Source organism: Neofelis nebulosa, chromosome 2 (genome assembly GCF_028018385.1).
Source record: "Neofelis nebulosa isolate mNeoNeb1 chromosome 2, mNeoNeb1.pri, whole genome shotgun sequence".
Lineage (NCBI taxonomy): Eukaryota > Metazoa > Chordata > Mammalia > Carnivora > Felidae > Neofelis > Neofelis nebulosa.
The window spans coordinates 175,084,667-175,098,277 of record NC_080783.1 but is presented as its reverse complement, the minus strand read 5'-3'; the positions used below and the strand labels follow the sequence as shown (position 1 = coordinate 175,098,277).

Below are 13,611 nucleotides of genomic sequence, written 5' to 3'. Positions count from 1 at the left end.
GGGGCTCGAACTCATGGACCGCGAGATCGTGACCTGGCTGAAGTCGGACGCTTAACCGACTGCGCCACCCAGGCGCCCCCAGGGTCTTTCTTATTATTTTAGCAACATTTGGGCAAGTGAGCACGGGCCTGGACAGTGGAAAATCCCTAATGTATAAGTAAGTAGAAAAGTGGAAGGGTCCTAAAGCTAGCTTATCTGGGGGGCCATGTCCATTTGTGAAGGGTATTTACCTCGGGGGCGGTGGGGGCGGGGAGGGGGAACAGCCAGAGCGTTATCGTCTTCTTCCATGAGTTGCCTCTCTTCTCTGATGGATTTCCTTAAGGAATATAGATCCACAGGAGATTTATGTGTGTGCTCTGTTTCCCAATACTTAACGCAACTTATTTGCCACCACTAAGCATTCATTCTTTTCCTGGAGGTCAATTCGCAAGGTGCCTGCTCCTGCCAAGGGCAAGATTGATAGAGCAGCAGCTGCTGACTTGATGGCTAATGTACATGAGGCCGGCCTCCTCTTTGTCTCTGGACTAGAAGGACAAATGGGCCAAACTCAATCCTTGGAATTGAAAAGTGATCTTAGATACCATTTTGTCCAATCCACTGTCTGGATATCTGACAAAGCTCAGGCCTAGATCAGGGAAAATAACTTAGAATACAGTACAGACCTGTGGTTGCCAAAGGCCACTTGTCTGTGACAAAGACAACCTGTTCTGGATGAAATGAGAAAAGGAAGGCCAATGTTGCAAGGCTTTCATAAAAGTGAATGGGTTGGATATTTTTTAATGTTTATTTATTTTGAGGTGGGGGGGTGGTGGGGAACAAGCGTGCACACAAGCTGGAGAGAGGCAGAGAGAAAGGTAAAGAAAGAATTCCAGGCAGGCTTCATGCTGTCAGCACAGAGCCTGACACGGGGCTCAATCCCATGAACCGTGAGATCATGACCTGAACCGAAACCAAGATTTGGATGCTTAACCAACTGAGCCACCCAGGGGTCCCTGAATCGGTTGGATTTTTGTAATCCAAAGTTAAATTCTTCATACTTTTATAATATTAAGATTACTTTTCTTTACAAGACCATGACCGTTAATGCCAACTTCTCTCTTTAATGACCTTACCTGGGTAAATAAATGTAGATAACTCTATGTCCTTCTCCACTGTTTTGTTGTTGTTCCTTCAGTCGGCTGTTTTACTGGTCTACAAATTCCCCAAGAGTTTGGTACTCTCTAATGTGAAGATTGAGAACAGGAGCTGTGGAATCAGAAAGACATGAAATGTTATCTTTGTTCTTCTTCCAAGTTGTATGACTTTGAAAAATTCATTTAACTTCTCCATGTCTCTAAAGTGACACCAATAGCAATAATGTCTATTTTACTGGATCACTGTGCAATGAAGAGATACCAGATGGCATGTGGTTAGCACCGGGCCTGGCACAACGATGATGATAGTGGGTGGTTAAATAGGTTTTTCAGAAGTCAATCATGTAGATAGAATGTTTAAATGAAGAGCAGACTCATAAGGAACAAAAAAGCATTTAATTTCTCCATGTGAGATTATTCCTAGATGTAGCCTGTATGCTTTGAAAACTGCTGCTGTTGGATTCAGACAGAATGGACTTACATTCTACTAATCTGAGCCAGTTTCTGGTCTAATGCTTTTAAATAAGGCAATTAACTTCTCTGAGCGCCTGTTTCCTCGTACAGTAGAAGATAGTCTCCCTCTCCCATTATAGAACATCAACACAGTAGGCATTTTACACACATCCTTATGTAACATACACAGCAACCCCATAAAATAGATACAGTTGATTATTGCTATTTGTAGTAATGCTCTATAAAGCTGTGTGAACCCTGAGCCATTGCTCCTAGGGGAAACACAGGGTTAGGTTCCTATGAGCTTCTGGTCACCACAATTTAATCAATCAGTCAATACCTACCTTGATTTATGTGTGTTTCTTTTAAAAGACACTCTATTTAATATATAGTTGATTCATTAACATTGAAATCATGGCCAACAGTACTAGAAAACACTCCTGAATGAAACGTGTCTAACACGTGTATTTTCTCACAGCCGTCTTCTGCTTAGGAATACCAGGTAATAGTTCAGCACTACACTTGGGGTTAAACCGTGGGAACCGGTGAGATCGCCAACAGAAGGCACAAAAATGTGAAATAAGTGGTGCTGAAAAGGTCTCACAAAGGACACCTGTTTACAGTAGGACAGCTAAAACAAGAAGGCAGAACAGTGCCTGTGGACCTCAGCTGGGAGTATGTGTGTTAGGCAACTCCTATTTTGTTGCTCTGTTCATGGTGCATGTCTGCTAATGAGCACAAAAGCACCACAAGTATTGAATCTGGGATTACAAATAAATTTTAGTGAGTAGCTGTATTTGCAAATAAAGAATCTGCCAAAAAAAAAAAAAAAAAAAAAAGAAGGATCACCTGTGCTATTCTGTTCACAGCTGAGGACTCTGATGCTCAAAGAACTTATTTAATAAAACTAGCTAATGGCGAAGTTGATTTGAAATGGGTACATGTTTTCAAAGAACATTCACACATTCTCCATTATTAACCCCAGCATCTAGCGCTGCAGGTATCCAAGTTACTCTACCTATGCAACAGGAGGGGTTTAAATAGCTACCTCACAGAAAGACGGTGAAGATCAAATTAGCTGATGCCCTCGGAGGTGCTTTGTAAACTGTAGAGCATTACACAAATGTGAGAGTTTCATAAGTAGATTCAATTAGAGTGAAGTTTCTCTATCCACTATTAAGGCTGACTATAATGAGCGCCCTGATTCTTCCACAGTTGAAAGAGACCAAGATGAGAACCAGGACCTTGAGAGGTCCAGGGCTGGATAGCCCTTATCCCAGCAAGCAATGTGAAGCTGGTGATTCAAGCTAATTCAACAGAGCCTCAGTGGGATTGCTCTTCTGGGATTCTGAGAGCCAAAGAAGTGCTTACAGTATATTTTAGCTAAAAGATCAAAATGCAGGTTGAATGCACTAAAAAAGTGTTTCTGATGTCAAGTCCGCTTATAGTCACTGTTACGAAAATCACCCAGACTGGCAAAAAAAAAAAAAAAATCAACAGGAACAGCATTAGTCAGCACTATTAGTCAGTGGCTATTGGCAAGTGGAGTATTATCTCAAAAACAGTCCTGAAGGGGCGCCTGAGTAGTTCTGTCTGATTTCAGCTCAGGTCATGATCTCTCATGGTTCGTGGGTTCAAGCCCTGCATCGGGCTCTGTGCTGACAACTTGGAACCTGGAGCCTGCTTCAGATTCTGTGTCTCCCTCTCTCTCTGCCCCTTCCCTGCTCACACTCTGTCTCTCACTCTCTCTCGTGTGCAAAAATAAATAACCATTTAAAACATCAAACACAGGGGCGCCTGGATGGCGCAGTCGGTTAAGCGTCCGACTTCAGCCAGGTCACGATCTCGCGGTCCGTGAGTTCGAGCCCCGCGTCAGGCTCTGGGGCTGATGGCTCAGAGCCTGGAGCCTGCTTCCGATTCTGTGTCTCCCTCTCTCTCTCTGCCCCTCCCCCGTTCATGCTCTGTCTCTCTCTGTCCCAAAAATAAATAAAAAACGTTGAAAAAAAATTTTAAAAAAATAAATAAATAAATAAAACATCAAACACACACACACACACACACACACACACACACACACACCAAAAATAATCCTGATCCTGATGCTGCTTTGCTGTGCTTGAATGAGGGAGGGGCTTCGAGCCGACACTCTGTGTTAATCACAAAAGGGTATTAAATTAAGGTGAAACCATACTCATCCAAACAGTATCAGAAGAATTAACCCTCTCAGATAAGGAAAACTTGGTAAAAAGGGAGAGAAAGGACTTGAACAGAATCATACCCTTTAACTCACTAATTAACTCACTTCAAGAATGCTAATAAAATGATCAGAGAAAGGAAAAATTTGACACACAGATATTCATAGTGTAGTTATTTCCGATTTTTAGCTTTTGTAAGTAATGGGAAAGTGGTTTAAAAATTATGACACATTCACACAATACTAAATATAATTAAAAATCATTTTAAGAATTTTATCAATATGCAAAAAAATATAGTGAGTATAAGTTTAAGTAAAGAAAAAAACCTAAAAGCAGGATACAAAAAGCATGAGTCAACTGTGTTTATGTGTGCATTCCTAAAAATAAAACAAATAAAAAATTTAAAGGAAATATGCCAAATGTTAGCAATCATTGATTTTTTTGTTTCTGAAATTATGAGTGGGGTTTTTATTCATTTTTTTTAAATTTCCAAGGTCTCTACCATAAATATATGCCATTATTATTTTTAAGATGGGGGGGCAACAGCATAATGAAAGTACAATCTAATTTGCTGTCATACTCCACACCAAAAGACTGCTCTGATGAACAGAAGCACAGATTAAACAAGATTTAGCCTGTTCATCTAACAGGTCACTGATCTGTAAAAATATCAGATGTTTTCAGATTTTTCAAATCATTTATTATTAAGCAACTAGTTGGAGTGTAGCCAACTTAATTAAACAAAGAACAGGAGATGGCCCCATCCCCAGAACAGTCCCTGGGGGGCAAGACTCTCCCTTCTTCACCTTTGTACTGCCAGAACCTCATGCCTGCAACAGAACAGGATCTCAATAAATATGTATTGAAAGAATGAAAGATTAGAAAATATGCTACCATAAAATCACAGTTCAGAAGCCATCTGTTTCATTCATTTGTGTACGCAAAGTTTTATTAAGCACTTATTACATGTACATATGAGTAGGCATGAGCAGCCTTCAAGACCAGGCAATGACCTATGACATTCCCAATACATAAACAAATAAAGAAATTCACATAATAAGAAAGTTATATGAATAAAATGCTAAGGAGGTTAACAAGAGGGAAGAATTTCTCCATGTGGAAAATTATGAGAAGGCTTTTTAGGGGGCATAGGATTCGAACAGAGTCTTGAAGGATAGATAGAATTTGGACATGAGTGTGGAAAGTGGGGAGAAGGCATCTCACTGAAGTAATGAGAAAAGCAAAGTTTTAAGGCAAGAATTTATAAGGCTTAGGGAAAATAAGAAGTGCTTCGGTTTGGCTAGAGCATGGAGACCTGAGGTAGGTAATGGAGGGGGCGCTGAAGCCATGGGACCTGGTTACATAGAGAGGGATTTGAGTGTCAGGTTAAGATTTGCTTTCTCCCACAGATAAAGGAGAAAAATGGAGAGTCTTTGAGTAGTTGAGTGACCTGGGCAGAGAAATGCTTTAAGGAGACACTTGGGCGGCAATTCATAAAACGAATGGGAAAATGGGGAGGCAGAGCCTTAAATGGGGTAGAGCTCCCCATGACAAAAACCTCCAGTGAACAGCTGGGAATATTCAACCAGCTAAACAGCTGGAAACTCAGCTCTTAGTTCCCTCAATCATCAGAACTGCCCCCAGCTCTCTGCTGCTGGATTTCCTTTAAGATGAGATGCTAAGGACCAAGCTTTAAGAGTGATGCTTGAACCCTAGGCTCAACCACCAGCCCAATTCCTCCTCTGCAACAGAAGCGCTTGAATTGCTTTGCAAATACATGCAGATACATGCGAATAATAAATCCATTAACATGTGCCCCAAGCCTCAAAGGGAAAGGTTTGCTTTGATCAAAGCTCATAATGGGATATATCCAAGGGGCAGAAAAACAATATCCTGCTCAACCCAAACAAGAGAAGGCTTAGGTTCTGAAACAGAATGCCTGGTCTTAGTAACTGCTATTCATTGAAATATTAGGGCATATGGCTTTCCCCTTCTACTTCTCTGTTTCCTGAGGCTGGAATTTCCGTAAAAGATCTCTCTGCTTCAGTTTAGCATGGCTGCAAGTACTGATGAAAACATGTGTGTGTATGTGTGCGTGTGTGTGTGTGTGTGTGCTGAATATGACCCTCTAACCTCCTTAAAGTATGGCCTACAGACCAGTAGCATCAACACCATCTGGAAGAATGCAGATTCCAGTGTATGTGTGCGTGGTGTGTGTGTGTGTGTGTGTGTGTGTGCTGAATATGACCCTCTAACCTCCTTAAAGTATGGCCTACAGACCAGTAGCATCAACACCATCTGGAAGAATGCAGATTCCAGTGTATGTGTGCATGGTGTGTGTGTGTGTGTGTGTGTGTGTGCTGAATATGACCCTCTAACCTCCTTAAAGTATGGTCTACAGACCAGTAGCATCAACACCATCTGGAAGAAGCCAGATTCCAGTACTAGTGAGTCAGAATCTGCACTTCAACAAGATGCCAGGTGTGCATTATAATGTGAGGAGCACTGATCTAAATAACCTAAGTAACTACAATTATAAACTCCTAAAGGCCAGGACTCATTCTTATTTACCCTCATATCCCCCAGGCATGGTACATAATCAGTAATCAAAACAGGCCTCTCTTTCCTCTTCTGTAAAATGAGATAATAGCTATCTCAGGGGCTATCACATGGAGTGAACAGAATATTAAATGTAAGATGTTTGAGCACAATACCTGCCGTGCAGCCGGTGCCCAAAGTCCTAATTCCCTCCTCACTCCCGTTCTCTGTTCCAAGCAATTGCTGAACTGTGTGCTAGTAGCTTAAGTTGAGCATTTTGTATTTTCGAAAACATCTATCTCATCTAATCCTCCTATTCAGAGAACAGGTGTTGCCAGCTGAGTTTCCCCAGCCAGAACACTGGGAACCAGACAGATTCAAGTTCTTGTGCAAAGACATAAGAGGGGCAGAGCTGGGATTTCAACCAGCCCGTTTCTAACCCCGCAGCCACCCCATCCATAATGTAGGGCAGATCACACACATACCCTGTTAAAAATTATTCTACCAGCTTCAGGGCAGATTCTAAACTTTTTTGCACAGCCTAGGAGGGGACGGTGTGATCTGAATGTACTACAGAAGGTGCCATTTGACGTGGGCATGGGTTGGCTGTGTCAGGTAAGACACTGCTGCAAAAGACCCAGGGAGAGTTTCGTGACCTGCCCTCTGTCTGCTTCTCCAATCCCGGCTGCTTCTTTCCTATTGTTTCAGGTCATATTTGTCAGTTCAAAGTCATCAGGACATTTCACATCTCCCTCAATATACTATGGTCCCTTTCTCTGGAATGGGTTTTACTAACCCACTGTGTCAGATAGCTTCTCTAGACATACCTCCCACATTTCCCCTTGGGGCTGATCTGTCTGGGTAATTCCTAGCTGGGTTTGGCAGGGGATGAAAGGGAAAGAGGGGAGTGAGGTCAGAGTATGTATTCCCCTGGGTTCTTTCCTACAAGGTGGATGAGAGCCAGCTGTGTCCCTCTAGGGAAGGCTCTCTTCCCTCAAGGAGGCCAGGGCTACAGGATTCTGGCAACTGAAGCCTCCTGTCATCATGGGGGGCATGGGTGGTATCAGCTGAGCACCACATACCCACACTATGCCTTCTGGTTTCCTTATACCCTCACCTTTGAACGTAAACCCTCCTTCGGCGATCCAATTTTGCACATGCCTTTTGTTTCCTTTTAGGAGCCTGACTAAAACACTTTTCATCCAGCTAACTCCTATTCAAACTAAAGAACAATCCAAGGGCCACCATCTCTGATTCCATGATACCTTCTCTCACAGCAGTTGTGACACATACTATTAATGTTCATATTCTTGTCCTACTTCTTCAAGGACAAGGATGATTTTTTTTTTTCTACTTTATAGGCTCAGTATCTAGAAAGCACTCTACAAATATGTGTTAAATGGATTAATTAAGAGTGAGTAGGTCAACTCTTCTTAAGTGAAACATTTCTACCTTATGAAAATGAAGAAAATCTCTAAGGATTTTTTTTTTATATTCAAGGCATTGTTGTTCTATACTTAAGACTGCTCTTTTTTCGTGAATCACTTAATCTGGGACTAGTCCAGGCAAACTGAGCACATTTTCACCCTAATTATAATCTGTGCATGGCAGTGTGATGTCTAGGGATGGAGTGAAGTTCAGGAACTCTAAAATGGCTGGAAGGGATGGTGACATTTGGAATTCTTGGGTAGCCACCATAATCCCTGCCTCCTGAGATATATACCCCTGTGTAATTCTCTACCTTTAGTGTAGCCTGGGCCTAGTAACTTGCCGCTCACAGACAGAATATAGCAATGTTGCTCTGGTGATTTGGTTCCTAAAGAGTGACTTACATCTTGCTGGCACTCACTCACTCCTTCTGGCTGTCTCTCTGCTCACTCTGATGAAGCCTGCTACCATATTTCTGAGCTGCCCTATGGGGAGGCGCATGTGGTAAGGAAGTGAGGGCAGCCTCTTGCCAACAGCCAGAAGAACTGAGCCCTCGGTCTCATTGCCTGCCAGGAACTGAATCCTGCCAATAACCATGGAGGGGCTCGAAAACGGATCCTGTCCCAGCCAAACCGTGGGATGATTGCAACCCTAACTAATATTGCAGCTTGAGCCAGAACCCAGAACCCAGAGAATCCAAGTAAGCTGCCCCAGTTTCCTGATCTACAGAGATCATGAGATATTCAATGTTGTTGCTTTAAGCCACTAATTGTGGGACGATTTGCTATGTAGTTAATAGGCAAACTACTCAAGGATTTTCTCCAACTTAATTATCAGTGGCACAGTTCTAGTTCTGGCCTGCCAGATCCCAGAGTAAGAATGGGAAAACCAGAGGGAAATAGAGGAAAGGATTGAATGCTTGTAGATTGCAATTGTTCTAACTTAGCCCAGAAATTGTTTCCATCCCAAAGAAGACATTCAATGACATCATTCTAACTGACCTGACTGCTTCCTGGTCTTTATGCATTTTTGTTTAAAAAGTGATTTGGCTTTGCAGCCTCTGGCCCGCCTCCCCCAGGTGAATCGAATAACAATGGAAACTGAAGCTTACTGAGCGTTAGGGATTGTCTGCAAAATAGCCAACAGCAATTCCTCCCATCCCTGTATGCATGCCCACTGGTCCCCCCAAGAGGTAGGGTCTACCTGCCCTTGAACCTAGTGTCTTGCTCTGACCAGCAGAACTGGCAGAAGCAGCATCATGACAGTGCTCAGCCTGGGCCTTAAGGGGCATAATGGGTTTTATTTTTGCATTCTTGAGAGCTCTGAGGTGTCATGTGAAGAAGTCTGATTACTCTGCTTGACAGGGGAGAGGGAGGGCACGGAGAGAAAGAATCTGCAGAAGGTGGGAGATTACAGTGAGAGGCAGAGAGAGAGAGAGTGAGTGAGCAAGCATAAGCCCACCCAGCCACCAGTGGTTCTAGCCACCCCAGCTGCAGCACCAGTCATGTTGAAGAAGCTACCTTGAATCCTCCAGTCCTGGATGAACTGGCCCACACAGAGCAACAAGACCCTTCCTTGACCCCCCAAAGCCCTTCCTTGACTGGAGAGTCACAAGCAAACAAATGGTTGTTTTTAGCCAATAGGTGTTAGAGTGATTTGGTATACAGCAATTGACAACCAAAACTCTGAGGAACTAAGATGCTGTCCAGCACCTGACTAGACTTTTCACCTATACTCCCCTATAGTCCTTACAACTCCAACTCCGTAGGATGGGTAAGTCCACTGCCCTGAGGATGAAGACACGGAGACCCAGAGAGACCAGTAATTTATGCGAGGTGGCTTATAATTTATACAAAGTCACACAATCATCACTCCGGCTCTAGGGTGGCTGATGGAATCAGGTTCTTTGATTTAAGTCGGGCCTAATGCAGAGAAGGTGCACATACATACATGCTTCATGTTAAACAGGAGCTTTTATTTGTTGCCCCCGAGCATCCCTTAGCCTGGAGTGGGGCTGCAGGAAGCAGAAGAAGAGAAGTCACTCACAAGAGAATGTCCTTCAGAATCTCACTCCAGGGAAGCTGGAGTAGCAGGTGTCTGTGTAGTCTCAAAGGTGGTAGCAATAACAGTTATGAAGTGCTTAGCCCTTTCTATTGCATTCACTCATTCAACCTTTCCAATAATCCCATGAGTTAGGAACAATTATCAGCCCCACTTTATAGATGGCAAAACCAAGGAACATATAGGTTAATTAACTTGCCCAAGGCGATGCTGCTAACTGGTAATCAGAGGGCTCCAGCCCAGCATCTGTGGGCTCTGCGTTTGTGGCAGCGACAAGACAACGCAGCTGGCTGAGTGTGCCTGGCCACCTGAGGCTGCCCACGGACAGGTTTTGGCTCTCCCCTTTCTGTGAGTTTATCTAAGGCTAGCTAAGGCTCTTACAGGCTCCACTAAATGTCACTAGTTATTTCATTATACATTATACACTTTATCCCAATCCATCAAACACCTTTATTCAAAGGTCAAAGAACACTTTTGCCATTGTGACAAAATATTGCGATTTTAGGCCAAAAGCTTTCTGCTAACTTTTTACATAGTCCACAGTAATAAAGCCCAGCATATGATAAGGCAGTACCTGGGTGCAGCTGGAACATAGTGGGGGAGCAGAGTAGCAGTTTACAGGGCAGGAGAAGCAGGCATGTAGAGATTTCTAGGCCCTGGTAGGAAGGATAGATTTTTACTCAAGTATGAAGAGAGGATATCTGTGGCAGGAGGCCTATGTTCTCTTCTGCTTCCTGGGTACATAGCTGCATTACATTCCCCACCCTCCCTTGGAGTTAAATATAGCCATGAACCTGAGTTCTAGCCAATGGAAGGTAAGCAGAAGTGATGTGACTCATTTCTGAGTGTGGCCCACTTAAGCTGCCCATGCCCTCTCCTTCCCACTGGAACAAAGCCCCCAGAGCGCCTTTGAATAAGCAGATGCCCTCAGGGTTTCACCCATCTCCCTTTGGACCCCTTCATCATTTTCCTGCATGGCTCACTCCAGGTGTTCTTCCTATTCCAAATGCCAGCACCTGCATCTTCTCATCAGCACCTGCCCACAGGGTGTCTAAAGCCCCTCCACCTGCACATGCAGATTGCCACAGTACCTGGGAAGGTACGTCTCCCCAGAGGCAGCCCTTAACCAATGAATGAGCTCCAATACTCCAGCTCTCTTCTCCTGATGGGATAACTCTGACGTGAGGTCTACACTGTCTTTAGATCTTGCCTTGTGGGATCAGGCTAAAGTTACCTCCTTGGGATTTTTGCTTGATATCACACCCTTGCTTGATAGCCTTCCCTTCCTGGTCCTTCCTTGAGATCCTTCCCCATGTCTATATCAGTTCTTTCCCAGTTAAGCTTCCTACTAGATCACTTTCATATGAATCCGGTTTCAGGGCCTACTTCCAGGAAATCCAATCTAGGGGATCTTTGAAACCTCGTGTGAACAAGGCTTGAATGACTCCTTAGAGTGGGGCTGTGCTGCTGTGCTATTCACTCCTTCAGGTTACAACTTTTGGTGTGAGCTGTTAAGTAGTTTTGGCTCCCTTTGCTATAGCAGCTAGCCTTCCCTAGCTGATACCCTATAAAAAGGTATTAAGCAGAAGAGTGACTTGACATCTTTTATACTTAAAAAATAATACATGGCTCACATTGGGAAGATAGATCAGAGGGTGGCAAGAAGCAAACGAAGAGTTTCCTGTAAAAGAGATAATCCATTGTGGCTTCTCAGACCTGGGTGCTGGTATTTGAGTGTAGACATTCCAGAACACGCTTTTGAGATGGAAATGAGATTGGATACTATTGGATTGGGTATGGGGATGGGAAAGAGAAGAAATCCAGAAGGTATTCTAAATTCTGGATTGGCGATTAAAAAGTCCACACAGGCGATGGACTCATCATCTCATTATCCAAGTACGATACTTATACAGCAAACCTGAAGTTGGTTCCACCGTAGCACTATCTTGGCCCACCTTACAAAATTTCTCTTCCTTTTCCAAAGTAAGGGGAAAGGAAGCAATTGTGAATCAGGCATGAATCCATGACCGTGACCCCTCTCCTGGGTTTCCTTTCACCGGGGTTGACAAGCTCCCTCTTACCGAAACCATAGGCTGCAAATGCCATTTGAAGAAAGATTTGCCTGATGGGATATAGTTGAGGAGCCAAGGTTTACAAACAGGGTATGAACTAGGGCCCTTCCATTGTGAGAGAGCAGGTCTCACATCAGAATCTGTAAGGTGTGCAAGGATGACCAAGACAGGTCTCTGTTTCCAAGTAGGAAATGTCCCACTGAAAAGATGAGTCATAATCTATCCCACACCTCAAAGTTTAATATGCATATAAAGTTAAACATGCATTGTGGATAATATAAAAAGATAATCTGAAACTTAATCTCAGTGCCTCCGATCTCCTGCCCCATCGTGGGCATCACAAAGACCACTGTATATTCAAGGTCTTTATTCCTGGTCCACCTGTCCCCACTTGCCTTCTTCCTTCCCATCTGGCTACCCTCTTGGGGGCCTCCCACAGCAACCTGCCACTGAGGGCTTGCTCTGTTAAACCTACCTTATTTTCTATATTTCTGATGCTTTGATGTGTGAGGTTTGATACTGCAGGGAGTGTCTATCCCAGGGTTAGCTAATTCCTAGAGATAGCAAGCAATTTTCCTGGAGTGCACCTCTCAGACGCAAATGAACCAATCCAGATCCTGTACCCGCCCCCTCCCCAAACTCTAACGCTCTAGGCCACTATCCATCTGCCTTAATCATCCTAGGGCCAAGTACCAAACAACTAGGGACGGCCCCTATGCCTCAGAGCCCACTGAAATTATTCAAATTAGCCAATACTAAACCTGTTTACCCTGCCTCATGTTCCTTCTTACAGAAGTCACAATAAAAGCTCTTGCCCATGGTTCCTCCCTCTCCCTCTGCCTCCTAACCAAGCCTGGGGCTTCCATATGGACCTGGTGAAGTGCTATGCTTCCTCCTCTTGCGATCTGTGAGTAATAAACCATGAATGACAGCCATCTCCTGATCTGGGGGCTTTACCATACCTAAATAATAATAAAAAAGTATATTTTTAAAACACATATCCCCAGCTCAGAGCCCTCTGTTCCATCCCAGGTCCCCCACACTATTCCTCAGCCTACAGGAGCCTGGTGTCTGAGATGCACACCCTGTCCTAGTCCCTTCTTGAGAATCTGTGATGAAAAGTTCAGTTCTCAGAGTCACAATGTCTAGGCAACCCAGGGAAGATTCTGTCACCTCAGTGTGCCACATCTACCTCTTCTTCGTATAGGGACAGTAAAAGTACCCGTTTTGAAAATTTGTTGTGAGCACTGAATGAGACAATGAATGTGAACTGCTTAGAACAGTGTCTGGCATGGAAGAAGAACTCAGGAACTGTCAGTTATTGCTCTCATCACCATTAGTAGAGAGCAAAGAGTGGTAACAAAGCTAGCAGAGGAATCTAACATGTTACCTACTGCTTCACCAATGCTTTCCACACACACAGAATAAGGGACAGGCAGCAGAGAGGAATGATTGCATATTCATAAGCACCTCTAACCAAATTAATTGATAGGGTACGATAGTAATAAAAAGAATTAATTTCCATTTTAATAACTTCGCATGCTACATGTTAAGTATAGGTCCATATTACCAGTGGCCACACAATTTCCCCTTTGCATCTGTTCCATGTTGATTATGATGTCAGGAAAGCAAAAGTTAAATCCCTTTTTAAGGAAGGGGAAAAAAATCTAACTTAATAACATTACAATCCTGTTGAAAGCGGGATTAAATCTTAATAAGGGTGGAAGGATG

General features: G+C 43.5%; 1 protein-coding gene across 17 annotated transcripts in view; it reads right to left on the bottom strand.

Moving 5' to 3' along the window:
* DAB1 (DAB adaptor protein 1) overlaps positions 1-13,611 on the bottom strand; it is a 1,141,854-nt gene that overhangs the window by 954,385 nt on the left and 173,858 nt on the right. For 16 of the 17 annotated variants that reach the window (XM_058717264.1, XM_058717252.1, XM_058717251.1 and 13 more), the window contains exon 2: positions 1,113-1,245. The exons of the other annotated variant lie outside the window; for it this stretch is intronic. The gene's annotated coding sequence lies outside the window, so the exon portion shown is untranslated. The remainder of the gene's footprint in view (positions 1-1,112; positions 1,246-13,611) is intronic. 17 annotated transcript variants of the gene reach the window in all.